Source organism: Halichoerus grypus, chromosome 1 (genome assembly GCF_964656455.1).
Source record: "Halichoerus grypus chromosome 1, mHalGry1.hap1.1, whole genome shotgun sequence".
NCBI lineage: Eukaryota > Metazoa > Chordata > Mammalia > Carnivora > Phocidae > Halichoerus > Halichoerus grypus.
The window spans coordinates 73,742,970-73,756,046 of NC_135712.1; the positions used below are offsets into that span (position 1 = coordinate 73,742,970).

Consider the following 13,077-nt stretch of genomic DNA (forward strand, 5'->3'; position numbering starts at 1 on the left):
TGTCCAGAGGAGAATAGATGAATGAGAGAACAAAATGCTAACAGGGTAACAACGTGCCCAGAAAATATACTGTAAACAAATCAGAAAAGACCTGAAGCCAGGGGAAAAGAAAGGGAAAGAGAGAAAAAAGAAAAAGGAAAAAAAAAGAAAAAGAAAAAGATAAACAAAATCAGAGCAAAACAAAAAAAAAACAGAATATGATCAAATATGATCAGGCTGGTGCATAGATCAGTGCCACACACTAGATTTTGGGTGTATTTTGGTCTGTTAGAAGAAAGTGACTCCCAAAATTTTAAAGAAAGAAAAATTTATATATGTACAAAAATAAGGGTTGATATGTTGAAGGGATGGAATATGACTGTAAAGATGAAAATTATGAAAAAATTTATAAAAGGAATTCATAAGAAGTTGTTTGAAAAAAGAAAGAAGAGGATTTAAAAAAATAAAAGAAAAAGAAAGGGAGAGAATATGATCAGGCAGGAGAGTAGAACAAAACCATACACTAGAGATTTAGGGTATATTTTGATCTGTTAGAAGAAACTCTCTCAAAATTTTAAAGAGAGAACAACTTATATATATATATGCCAAAAATAAGGGTATCTACTCTGAAGGGATAGAATATGACTCTAAAAATGAAAAATAAAAATGTTTTTTTAAAAAAGGGATTGATAAGATGTTGGTTGAAAAAGGGAAAAAGAAAACTTCAAAAAAAAAAAGTTAAAAAAAAATAACTTTGAAAGAGTAAAGAATCACGGTAAAAAAGCCATGGATTCTATGTGCATTATTCCTCTAGCGCTGGAGTTCTGCCGTTCTCGTTGATTGGTAAACTTGGTCTTGGCTGGCTGTTCTTGCTGATCTTCTGGGGGATGGGCCTGTTGCCGTGGTTCCCAAATGTCTTTGCCGGAGGCGGAATTGCCCCGCCCTTGCCAGGTCAGGGCTAAGTCATCTGCTCGGGTTTGCTCTCAGGAGCTTTTGTTCCCTGCAAGCTTTCGGTACAGCTTTGGAGGACAGGAGTGAAAATGGCAGCCTCCCAATCTCCGCCCCGGAGGAGCTGAGAACTCGGGGCCCTGCTCCTCAGTGCACCCCCAGAGAAAAGCAGTCAATCGCTCCCGTCTCCCCGGTCTCCAGCTGCGCTCCGTGCTGACCCAGCCTGTGCCCGAGTGTTTCTATCTCTGGTACCCGACCCCATGTGGAGTCTCCAAACCCAGCAGATCCCTGCAATGCGCTCCCATGCCACTCCTGCCAGGGGAGGAAGGGGACTCTCCCCGGATCTGCCGCTTGTTGGGTCCCTGCTGGAGGAGCAGTGGCCCAACTGTGCCCCGGATCATGGTTTATGGCAACTCCGAGCTGAGAGCCCACGCCTCAGCTACGTCTCTGCATCCGGCTTCCCTGCTCCGATCCCTGGGAGCTCTGCTGCACTCAGGCACCCCCGGTCTTTCTGTGACCCCGAGGGTCCTGAGACCACACTGTCCCACGAGGGTTCCACCCCCCAGTTAGTCACTGGAGCAACGTCCCTCAGCGGAGCCGACTTTTAAAAGTTCCGATTTTGTGCTCCGCGGCTCTATCACTTGCCAGAAGTGGCCGACGGAGGCCCCCTCCCCCGCCGTCTATCCTCCCGAATATCGCCTCAGATTCACTTCTCCGCACGTCCTGCCTTCCAGAAAGTGGTTGCTTTTCTGTTCAGAGAGTTGTTGCTATTCTTTTCTTCGATCTCCTGTTGAGTTCGTAAGTGTTCAGAATGGTTTGATCCCTATCCAGCTGAATTCCTGGGACCAGACGAAATTTAGGTCTCCTACTCCTCCGCCATCTTGCTCCTCCTGCCCGGAAGTATTTCTATAAAGCAATTCCAAGACAGGAAGAGTTTCTAAGAAGTTGTCCTAATCAACTGAAATCTCATCTTCTGGGCTTTCATTTATTCAGCAACTGTTTAATCAAAGCCCTGATTTTATCTGACTCTTCTGCTGAGCAGTGTTGCTTAAGAGGCCCATACGAGTGCCATGTTTCAACAGGTTTTTCACACTCAGTCCTTGGGGGAGGTCTCACCTGGTACCTTCCATCATAAGACACTGCCTACCACAAAACCTTGCTCATCTGCTTCAAACAGAATGAGAACAGACTCTGGGTTTTCTAGGTTTGGTGTGATGGAGCCATAATTTAAGTTGGAATATAACCTGATAAATTGTCCTAGATACTGTGACTCCGTTCACAGGGAGGTTGGTGTGATGGTAGGGTAGGGGAAGGGAAGAAAAGAAAAGAAAAAAGGGAAAAAGGAAAAGGAAAGTCCTTGCTGTGCCCTTGAACACAAAGTTCTGGTGGTTGAATTAAAGGAGCTTTGATTTTTTTTTTCATTTTGAACAAAACTCTGGCCCCCAGAGTTGACTTTCAAAGTGTGGAATGAGTACAAGTGTTTCTAATTTCAGTCATTCTTCCTTTATTCTCTGCAGAAAGGGGAACACTGCAGGTGGCTTTCGAAAACTTGAACCCCTCGAGTTTTTGTGTTCCCTCTCATGATCATCTTTTATGTCTGCAGGGGGCATTTAGAATTATTCTAGTAATGCTCCTTTGGCTTTTTGACTTATTGGCTAAAGATACTTTTTTTTTCTTTTAATATTCTTGATTTAGGTATGTCCTCCAACCCTTAGGCCTGGAAAAGTTTTCAGTATTGTTTTTCAAGCTCTTTTCTTATCTCTGCATAGGTATGCTTTTCATTTTTTACTCCCCCCCCCCCCCGCCCCCGTCACGGCCATGGAGTGGTTTAAATATTACAGTAGAATTCTGTCTCACCACACTGAGTTTTCCCAAAACTGTGGAATTTCTTGGATCTCTTTAAAGAGACCGAAAACACTGGGGAGGAGGAGAGGATGAGAAAGGGATTTGAAAGAGAACTGCGAATGAGCTTTCTCAGATACTTTCATACTCCTAGGTGGTTATAAATTGTTTTCAGTGTAGATTGACACTCACTTGAATACTCAGGAGTCAATTTCTTTTCTCTGGAGCTCTGAGAAAGTTCCCATTCTGATGACAGTAGAATTCTGTCTCACTACTTTGTTTTCAGGTCTGCATGTATCTATATCTATATGCAAATAATACTTAAATATTTATGTGGAGACATACCCTTAAGCGCAAAGTATTTCCAGAAACGTTCATATGTATTTGCAGTTCCTTCTCACTCTCACCCCCAATATAAATGTGCATTTAAATATTCAGGGGAGCAACTGTAAATCCTTGAGAGAAGTTACCTGGTCAGGTAGCTTTGGTCAGTTGAGGTACATGTTATGGGGCCTACCCAGACACAATTCCTAGGAACGCCACAGGTAAGACATGCCCACCAGAAAGAAAACACAGTTTGGAGCAGGAAGATGAGTGTCCGTTTTGGTAAGATTTCCTTAGCACCCAAGGGGCCGCTTTGCCCCTAGAAGGAAAGTACACGAATCCAGAGACGATGCAAAAGGAATGAAGATGACGTGGAGCAGGAAGATGAGTGTCCCTTTTGGTAAGATTTCCTTAGCACCCAAGGGGCTGCTTTGCCCCTAGAAGGAAAGTACACGAATCCAGAGACGATGCAAAAGGAATGAAGATGACGTGGAGCAGGAAGATGAGTGTCCCTTTTGGTAAGATTTCCTTAGCACCCAAGGGGCTGCTTTGCCCCTAGAAGGAAAGTACACGAATCCAGAGACTATGCAAAAGGAATGAAGATGACGTGGTGTGTTGTCCTCAGTCCCTTCTGATATGTCTACCTTCACATATAATAAACATGCTAGCAATCATAGTTATGGGTATGTAAAGCACTTAGCTATTTGTCCAGCACTGTCATGGGTCTTACCTTTTTTGGCTTCACAGAATCCCTGCCCCCAAACTCCACTCCCTCACCACCATGAAGCACTAAGTCCTGTTCATTTTGTGAAGAGAGATGGTAGTAGTACTCAGTGGCTAAATGATGTACCTAGCTCAAACTGGGAAAGTAGGATTTCAAACCAAGCCTTTTTTATCCCTCCCAAACCCAAGCCTTTTTGACTTCTCATTTAGTACACTTACCTGTCTCTGTCCCTAACCTAACTGTGCATTCACTAGTTTGACTTCATAAATGGAGAATAATATATTTTTGGTTCTATTACTGCTTCTTTCTTCCACCTCTGTTCCCATATTTCATGAAGTCAAGACCATAGATCCTTTTGTATTTCTAGTTTCTATTCCATTCTCAGACTACGACAGGCATTGACAGACATTAGAAATCATGGTAGTTTAAAATATGTCCACAAATTCTTTGACAGTCCCTTCAAAAGATGGAGCCTATTCTCCTGGAATGTGGGTTGGACTTAGTGACCCATTTCTAACAAGTAGAAAAAAGTGAAAATGGCAAAGTGTATCTTTAGAGATTAGATCATAAAAGGCACTGTGGCTTCCTCCTTGTTCTCTCCGCTGGATTGCTCACACTGAGGGAAGTTAGCTGCCATGTCATGAGGACACTTAGGAGGTCCTATGTAGAGGCCTTTGTGGTGAGAAACTGAAGCCCCTGGTCAACAATTTGGGAATAGATTATTTAGCCCCAGTCAGGCCTTCAGTTAATTACTTAATGGCAGCCTCACAAAGGACCCTGAGTTAGAAATAGCCAGCCCTCCATGCCCAAAGTCCCACCTTACAGAAACTGAAAGATAAATGCTTGGTTTAAGTTCTGTTATGTAATAATGCACGAACTAATATAGAAATGAGTGGACACTCACCCAAAGAGCTCCAGGCTCATGATGTTTCTGGTCGTTAATGTTAGTGGCTTAATGATATGAACTGTGATTTACAGACACCAGCTATTTCTCTGTTATTTTCTTTCAACTCCGAAAAAATGCACAGCAGTTTCAAGGGTTCCCCAAATTATACAATTACCTGGGGATCATTTAAAAACCCACAATCTAACTCAATGAAATAGAACATCCTAAGGATGGGGTTTGGGAATTTATATTTAAAAAAAAAAGTGGAGATGATTCAGATGCAGACAGCCTCTGCTTGTCCAAGGAGTATCGTTTGGGAACCACTGGACTGGAATGCTTTTTCCTTATTTCAGTTCTAATCATCAAGGTTGCTATGGATAATTACGTCGAGTTCTCTTGCAGCACCTCATCTTAGAGTCTTCTGCGGTAGGGGAGCGTGTCTTGGAATGAAGAATCATTGTCAGAGCTGCAGGTTGATTCCCCACAAGCTCCATCTTGTGCTTCGCATTGAGCCCATGTCAGACCAGGGGTGGGGGACTGCCTGTCCAGGCACCGCATGCGACCAAGAGCAGAGAACAGAGACAGGTTCCAGTGTAAATATTGAGTCTGATGCCTGGGATTAGTCTCAAAATCAGGCGTGTTTATGTTTGAGTATCTCCTTGTGTATACAGACTTCAGAAGTTTCCTTTGAGAAAGGAAGGAGCCCAGAGGAGGGTCCGTAGCTATGGTGAACACTCTCTGGGGGAAACTTGTTGGCCTTCTAAAATGAAGAAGTCCTAATCCCATAGTCTGGTCACTAGATGCTGACAGAGTTCTGGCAGAAACAGGGCATGTTCTGAAGGTGTTTTTTTAGTTATTCAATGAAATATTATATCCTAATATAAAATCAGTTCTTCATCCAACGTGGATGCTCCTGGGTCCAGGAGCCATAGAGGAGCCCTGTGATGTACAGGCCTTTAACACAACGGTAGAGATGAAGCTGGGCCTGGAATTGCACCTGCATATTCTTATGGACGATGGCTGAGGAGAAATAACACAGACAACATCTAGTATACGAAAATGTAAATTTTGGCTAAGATCCTAAATATGACTCCGATCCTCAAAAAAACAGACAAAAGAAACAAAATTAGTTCTTCAAACATCATTACTGTGCCTTGGGTGTAGTTTCTGTGATGTACACCATCTGGATGTCTATGCCAAGTGTCAATGTTTGTTGTCTGATCTGCATTTTTCAAAGAGAGGAACTCCAGTGGTTGAGTGTACCTATTTCCCCTGTGAGCTCTGATCGAAAATCTCTCCTGGCACTAAGTCAGTGTGTGGCCTTGGGAAAGTCCTTTCCTGCTTTAGAACTCAAGTCTTCTCACTGAAGAAGAGAGAGATGTGGACAGATGATCCAAGTTCTCATCTAAACAGGTGAATCAGTTCAGCACTGTAGCTGACTAGGGCGACTCTAACAAAATACCGCAGACTGGGTGGCTTAAACAGCAGACTTATTTTCTCTTGTTCCTGGAGGCTGGGAATCCAAGATCAAGGTGTCAGCAGGTTTAATTTCCCCCGAGACCTCGCTCCCTGTCTTGCAGATGGCTTTCTTCTTACTGTATCTTCACATGGCCTTTCCTCTGTGCACGTGGGTTCTCTAGGTCTCTCTGTGCGTCGAATTTCCTCCTCTTATAAGGACACCAGTCAAATCGGATTAGGGCCCACCCTAGTGGCCTCATTTTAACTTCATTTCTTTAAAGGCTCCATCTTTAAATACAGTCACATTTGGAGATACTGGGGGTGAGAGCTTCAAAATAATGAATTGGGGGGAATACAGTTCAGCCCATAACAAGCATCCAGATTACCTTCACAATTACTAGAGGCCCACCGTGTAGTGCTGGCTGGGGGTAGGTGTGGGGCCCCTTTGGGTATCTATAGCAGAGGTAGAACAGACAGCGTAAACCCCCTCAAGGCATCTGGTCCTTTCCCCACTTTTCTAGAAACAAGTTCTGAGAGTATCTCTGTATGTCAGAAGAGTCAAAGTCACGGAAGGCTAACAATAAAGGGGACCTTCAAGTAATGCCCTTATTTAACATTAGAGGAAGTGGGGGGGCTAGAGAGAGGGATTGCACTATGTTTATAATTAGATCTCTTGATTTATAATCCAGTTACATCTGCTCAAAGACAAATCAGAGTTCATAACCATAGTTTCTGACCTCAGTGTTGCTTCACTCCAGTACTCTGAGACACCCCAATTTAGGAGTGGTATGACATTTTTCCAAGCTCCAAGGAGGGGAGGATACAATGGTACTTCACTGGGATGTGCTAAGAACATTCCAAAAATAGTGACATTCTGTAATCAAAAGCTTTTTGTCCAGGAGAGGGCCTTTTTCAACACTTTCTTCTTGGTCTCCCAAGCGGGGCAGGTCTCTCACCATGAGATATAGGATCAAGGGTAGTAAATCTATAAATTGGCAAGAACAGCAAGAAGAAATAATAGAAGTGATCCACTGAATTTTTTAGTTTAATTTCGGGGTTAGGACTGGGAACGATTTTTGATGTCTAATTCTTTTAGAAACCAACAGACTGTTGAAATGTTTTGAGAAATTACATTAAATTGTTATTATTTCTTCCTGGAATCCGTAAGTGGCTTGGGAATAGGAGATGTGACCTGGCACTTTCTCTGGGTTAAGTGGAATAAAATTTGCGAATACTGTTATATACTTTTAAGAATTTTTTTTTAAAGATCATGGGTAAATCAAATAAGAATAATCCTGTCAAATATCTGTACCTGTGATAGAAAACAATTGTTTACCTAATTCAACGGACATTTCCATTTGTCCTTTGAAAGAAATTCTGTGAGCATCACATTGGTGGTCCCTGTTTGTCTTACTCCCGAGATAAAATAATATATCCTTGTTAACCTACTGAGAGAAAGGCTGCCAACTTTTCCCAGAGTCTGAAACAGGGACATCTGTGTTTAAGCGCTGGCTACCTATTATTTATAAAGTCAATCATCTGAATGCAAAAATGGAGATATCTTTTAGTATTGTACAAGAATGATTTGCCACTTTTATTGTATGTCTGCTCTTCATGAGACACAATATTTGCACCACAGATCCACTCCCTGTTTTCAGAGGGTTCCAAAATGATTTATTCATTGGACAAATACTTAGCGAGGCTTCCTGTGCCGGGCTCTAGGGACAGAGCAGCGAACAACCGCCACAAAGACCTGCTCCTGCTCTCAGGGAGCTTTTATTTTAGGGAGAAAGATAGGCCTTTGTAAGATAATTTCACCTTTGAAAGTAAAACTGCAAGTCGGGCTGAATTTCCCAAAAGAAAGGAACCTGATTCTAGGAGCTACAGGAGCAGGTAAGCAAGGAGCCTGCCCCCGGCTGGAAGGCTTCCCTGGGAACCTCATTCTGGCTGAGAAATGGTGGCGCAGGGGGAGGCTCAGCTGGGAGGCCTGAGCGGCAAGGGTCACACAGAGGAGGAGGAAGCCTGGAAAACCACAGGTTGGGAAGGAGAGAATTTGGATTTTTGTGTGTCTTCTTTCTTTTTCCAGTGTGACTCTGGGAAAAATCACTTCACTTCTTTGGACCTGATGTCCTTATTTGCATGAATCAGAGAATCTGAGGGACCTCAGAGGCCCTGAGCTAGATTCTCTTATTTACACAAATTGCCCAAGCACCTGCTGTGTACCAGACAGTCTGATTGGTCCTGTGATTCAAAGGTGAAGTTAATTGGGATCGTTGACCTCAAGCAGCTCAATCCAGCCATAGAGACAAACAGATGAGGCAACCAATTGTGGTGTGGTGTTGTGAGTGTCATGGGAAGACAGATGACAGTGGGATTAGCCCTGGTGGGAGGAGAATGGCAGCCTGAAGGACTTCACAGAGTAAAAAGATCTTTCCCCAGAAAACAGGGCAAAGTCAGCCTGGGCAGCCAGCATGGTATGAAACAATTCATGAAGGTTGGAAATACTCACTGGGACAATACTGAGTAACACTAGTCTGTACTCTGAAGGATTGATAATGTAGGCATGTCCTTTTGGGATTCTGCATGCACTCCAATTTCCAAGGACGGCTATGGAAATCCTTGCCCCTAATCTTCTTGCTGTGGGAGGCTGGGGAAGAGTGGAAATGGTTCCCGTGCTCTGGCTTGGTTTCCCATCTGTCAGAAAATGCCCTTTACACAGCGGGGTGCTAGCCACTTAATTATTGTTTGTAGGATATTTCAAAGTTCAGGTCAAGGATGAATTTCTGTTGCAGAACTGAAGGCACACAAGTAAGATGTTTAAAAATGAAGTGCAAGGGGTGTTTTGTTTGCGGTTTTTTTGTTTTTTGTTTCAATTTTTTTTTTTTTTTGTCGGGAAGGATCTTACTGGCTTTTCTGTGCTTCCATAGTTGGGTCAGATTGTCAGAATATTCTATTATCCACCAGAGAAAGACAAGAAGAGCTTTTTTAGAGATGCTCTAAAATTATTTTCTCTTTATTCTCTTAAGTATTTGGCTTGAATAGGAAATAGAGTCTCCTTGCCAAGATACAGTTAGCGTTCCTGCTGTGTGTTAAGGGATTGGCATGAGAGGAGAAAGCCCACGCAACTTGAAGTGTTGCTGGAAACTGGGTTGTGGTCGCTGAATCTAAATGTGATGAGAAACAGAACAAAACAAACTAACAGGACTGATTGTAAAATGTGTTCCCTTTCCTACCTTCCAAAAGGACTCGAAGGTCTTGAAAGAAAAAAGACCTGAGTATACACATTAAATATAGGACAGAGCCGAAACCTCACAAGAAGTTTTGTCTAGCAGCAACTGGATTTTTGTTTGCTTTTTTTTTGATCAAGGTATAGAACTATTGTTAGTATTGTTCTTGTTTGGGGGCATGAATTTTAGGTGAAAGATTCCTGGCAGTCTAAGCAAAAAAGGGAAAATTGGTTGCCTAGCAACTTGCATTGACTGATAAAAAAGAAAGCAGGTCAGCCTGTCAGGAGATCTAGTCTTTAATATATTTATTATGCTGATTTTTGTACTGTAAATATTGAAGCATAGAAGTTTCCATAGCTTCCGTAAGTTTTCCAGCCAATGGCAAACTCTCGTGGGTGAGACAGCTTTTTTTTTTTTTTTTTCTTTCTTTATTTGATGGACAGTGAGAGAGGGCTTTTTTACATTGACCTTCGGTAAAATCTTATACTGGGTCGAAGGCATTTTTTAATATGGGGACATAGCTAAGGAGTCCAGGTTTGCAGTTGTCTATTATGATTTGATACAAGGAAAAATATCAGTAAGTGGATGGATATCACCGTGTTTCAATCCATGTTTGAAAACCTGTGTGTAGGGGCGCCTGGGTGGCTCAGTCGGTTAAGCGTTCTGCCTTCGGCTCAGGTCATGATCCCGGGTCCTGGGATCGAGCCCCGCATCAGGCTCCTTGCTCTGCGGGAAGCCTGCTTCTCCTTCTCCCTCTCCCTCTGCTGCTCCCCCTGCTTGTGTTCCCTCTCTCTCTCTGTCAAATAAATAAATAAAATCTTAAAAAAAAAAAAAAAAAAAAAAAAAAAGAAAACCTGTGTGTTCACAAGAACGGCCTGGGGGCCTTGTTACAATATGGATCCAATGCCTGCTTCAGACTTGCTGAATCAAAGTCTCTAGCAAGGGGCCCAGGTGTATATTTAACAAATGCACCAGGTGATTTCTTAGGCCCGAGCACGTTTAGGGAGCACTGCCACAAATGGCTTTCCTTGACTTTTCCCCCCTCAGTTGGGCTTTGTAACAGTCATTTTGAGCATAAATGGTGATAGGCGCCTGAGGCGAGAGGTGACGAAGCCCAGCGGAGCCAGTTTAATTAGCTGGTCTGGAGCCATACTGTCATTCCGCTTCCTCCAGCCGAGGTGCTTCAGGATGCTGCCCGTCAGCCCCTCCAGGTGCCTTCTCATTTGTAACGCCATTGATCCTTAGAACATCTCTGTGTGGTGGGCAGAACAAGTATAACACCGTATTTCATCCATTTTACATCTCTAAAATTCATATGCATTTTAGAATTGATGATGTCGGAATTCGGTGGCACTTTTTGTCTTAGTGATATATAAAATAATAGTGCGTCTTTCTAGTCAGAGGTGTCAGAGATCTGATAAACTGTAGTTGCTCTTTTTCCAGAGGAGGCGCCTGAGACACCAAGGAGGTGATGTGACCGTGGAGATCCACCACCAGTTGGGGGAGCCCAGGCTCAGACCCAGTGCTCTGTCCTTGAGGTAGTTATTAATGGCTGAGTAACCAGCTATCCCAAGACGTGGTGGCTTAAAACAGCATTGAACATTTATTATCTCCTACAGTTTCTTGGGGGCAGGCATTTAGGATTGGCTTAGCTGGAGTCTTCTGGCTTGAGGCCGCTCATGAAGTTGCAGATATGATGTCAGATGTACATTCAACTGCCAGCTTGACTGGGGCCGAGGGTTCCACGTACAGGTGGGCGCACTCACGTGGTTGGCCAGTTGGTGCCGACACCAGAGGGAGGCCTCAGTTCATCTCCGTGTGGGCCTCTCCACGAGTTCTTCAGAGTGCCCACAATGTAGTGACCAGCTTCCCCCAGAGCAGGTGATCCAAGGGACCGAGGCAGGAAAACGTTAAATGCCTTTTATGACCTCACTACACAAGTTTCATGCTGTCAGCGCTGAACACAGACCTGACTCTGTTCGAGGGGACCACACAAGGGCACAGATATCAGAAAGTGAGGCTCACTGGGGGCTGGCTCTTTCCTTCACACCACACTGCTTTTCCAATATTGTACTGTCCTGATCAGCTTGGCCCTCTCATATTCTTAGGTCAGGTTCTTGAATGGAATGAATGAAAACTCTTTGGGATTTATGTCCCATTCCGGCACTTCTGAAATTTTAATGTGCCTACAAATTCCCCAGGCCTCTTCTTAAAACAGACTCTGACCCGGTTGGTTTAAAGGCAGCCTGAGATTCTGCATTCTGACCGGCTCCCCTATAATGCCCTTGCCTCTGGCTCTTCTTTTTTTTTTTGTCTGAGAGGCAGATGGTTTGGGGAGAAGGAACTAGGGGAACCAGCCTATTTCGCTAAGTTGGTGGAGGGAAGGAGAGGTACGACGCGGATAAGAGCCCCTGCGTTATTAGGTAGGCAGTTAACTGCAGCTGTGAGCCTCTTCACAGTGAAGGTCAGGTTTCAGACAGCAACAGCTGGGTGCTCAAAATGGCGAGGTAATTAGCTTGCGGGGGGCGGGGCTGGGGGTGGGATGGAACACAAACAGTGCTTAAAATGAAACGTGTCAATGCATTATTCAGAGCTCAGATGCCCATCGGTGCATTCCTCATCCTCCTTTCTCGCCTCTCCCCTCTCCCTCTTATGCACACACATGAGCACTCAGGAAACCTCTAGACCCACAATATATATTTCCCTGAATAAACTGAAAATCAGAGCTGAAATCCCATAAGTGCTCCCACTTTAAGCTGCTTTGCTGTGATCTAGAATGCTGGTCTAGGCACTCTGCCTTTCTTCTTGCCCACGGCAAACCTTCTGCCCTGTGTCTTTCTACACATCAATTAACAGGAGCTTATTAAACGGTAAGCTCGGCAAGGGGGGAGCTGTGTCTTTTTTGTTCATCTCTCTCTATGTCATACCACACACATACGCATACATTATAAATGAATGGAGGAGTGAATAAACCATCCTAACATGAAAGGGAGACCTTGAAACTGGTGATGGAACACGGGGACCTCCAGATGGAGGTCGCTAGGGACCTTGGTGGGGACCTTGGGAAGGGGATCAAGTTTATCACCTACCACTTCCTTATCAGCCACGCCAGTCGTTAACTGTAGAAGCTGTTTACTGAGTACTTACTATGTGCCAAGCACGTCCACCATTAATCCTCCAACGGCCTGGGAGGAAGATAATTATCACCCCCGGTTTGCAAAGAGGAAACCAGGCGTGTGAGATTTCCTTATACAGCTAGTAGGTGGTAGTTGTGGGGTCTGTCTCCAAATTATGGTGGTTTCAACCTGAAGCTGTTACTTGGTGCCCGCCATCGCAGGATAAGATGTCCAGAGGAGACAACAGAATGGCAGACTATCAAAGCTGGAAGGGCTCTCGACATTGAGTTCCTGTACTCACTCTGCGTCTGCCCTCGGTGCTGTGGGGGCTCCTGAGCTGCAAGAGTCCACACGTTAATGGGACGTGGATAGACATCGCGGTCATTAGCTGAGGCTACCCATTAAATACCAACCAGTCCATGTGGGTCTGGTGGGCATGCCACATGGTTCAGCCACTTTGGGAGACAATGGGACACTTTGTAAGAAAGTTAAACACATCCACTTAACAAATGGCACAGCTATCACACTCCTGAGTATTTATGTGAGAGAAATGGAATGTATGTCCACATAAAG

At 44.1% G+C, this 13,077-nt stretch overlaps 1 protein-coding gene across 5 annotated transcripts in view; it reads left to right on the forward strand.

Moving 5' to 3' along the window:
* The window catches only part of MB21D2 (Mab-21 domain containing 2), a 114,226-nt gene that overhangs the window by 68,593 nt on the left and 32,556 nt on the right, over window positions 1–13,077 (forward strand). The gene's annotated exons all lie outside the window — the stretch shown is intronic.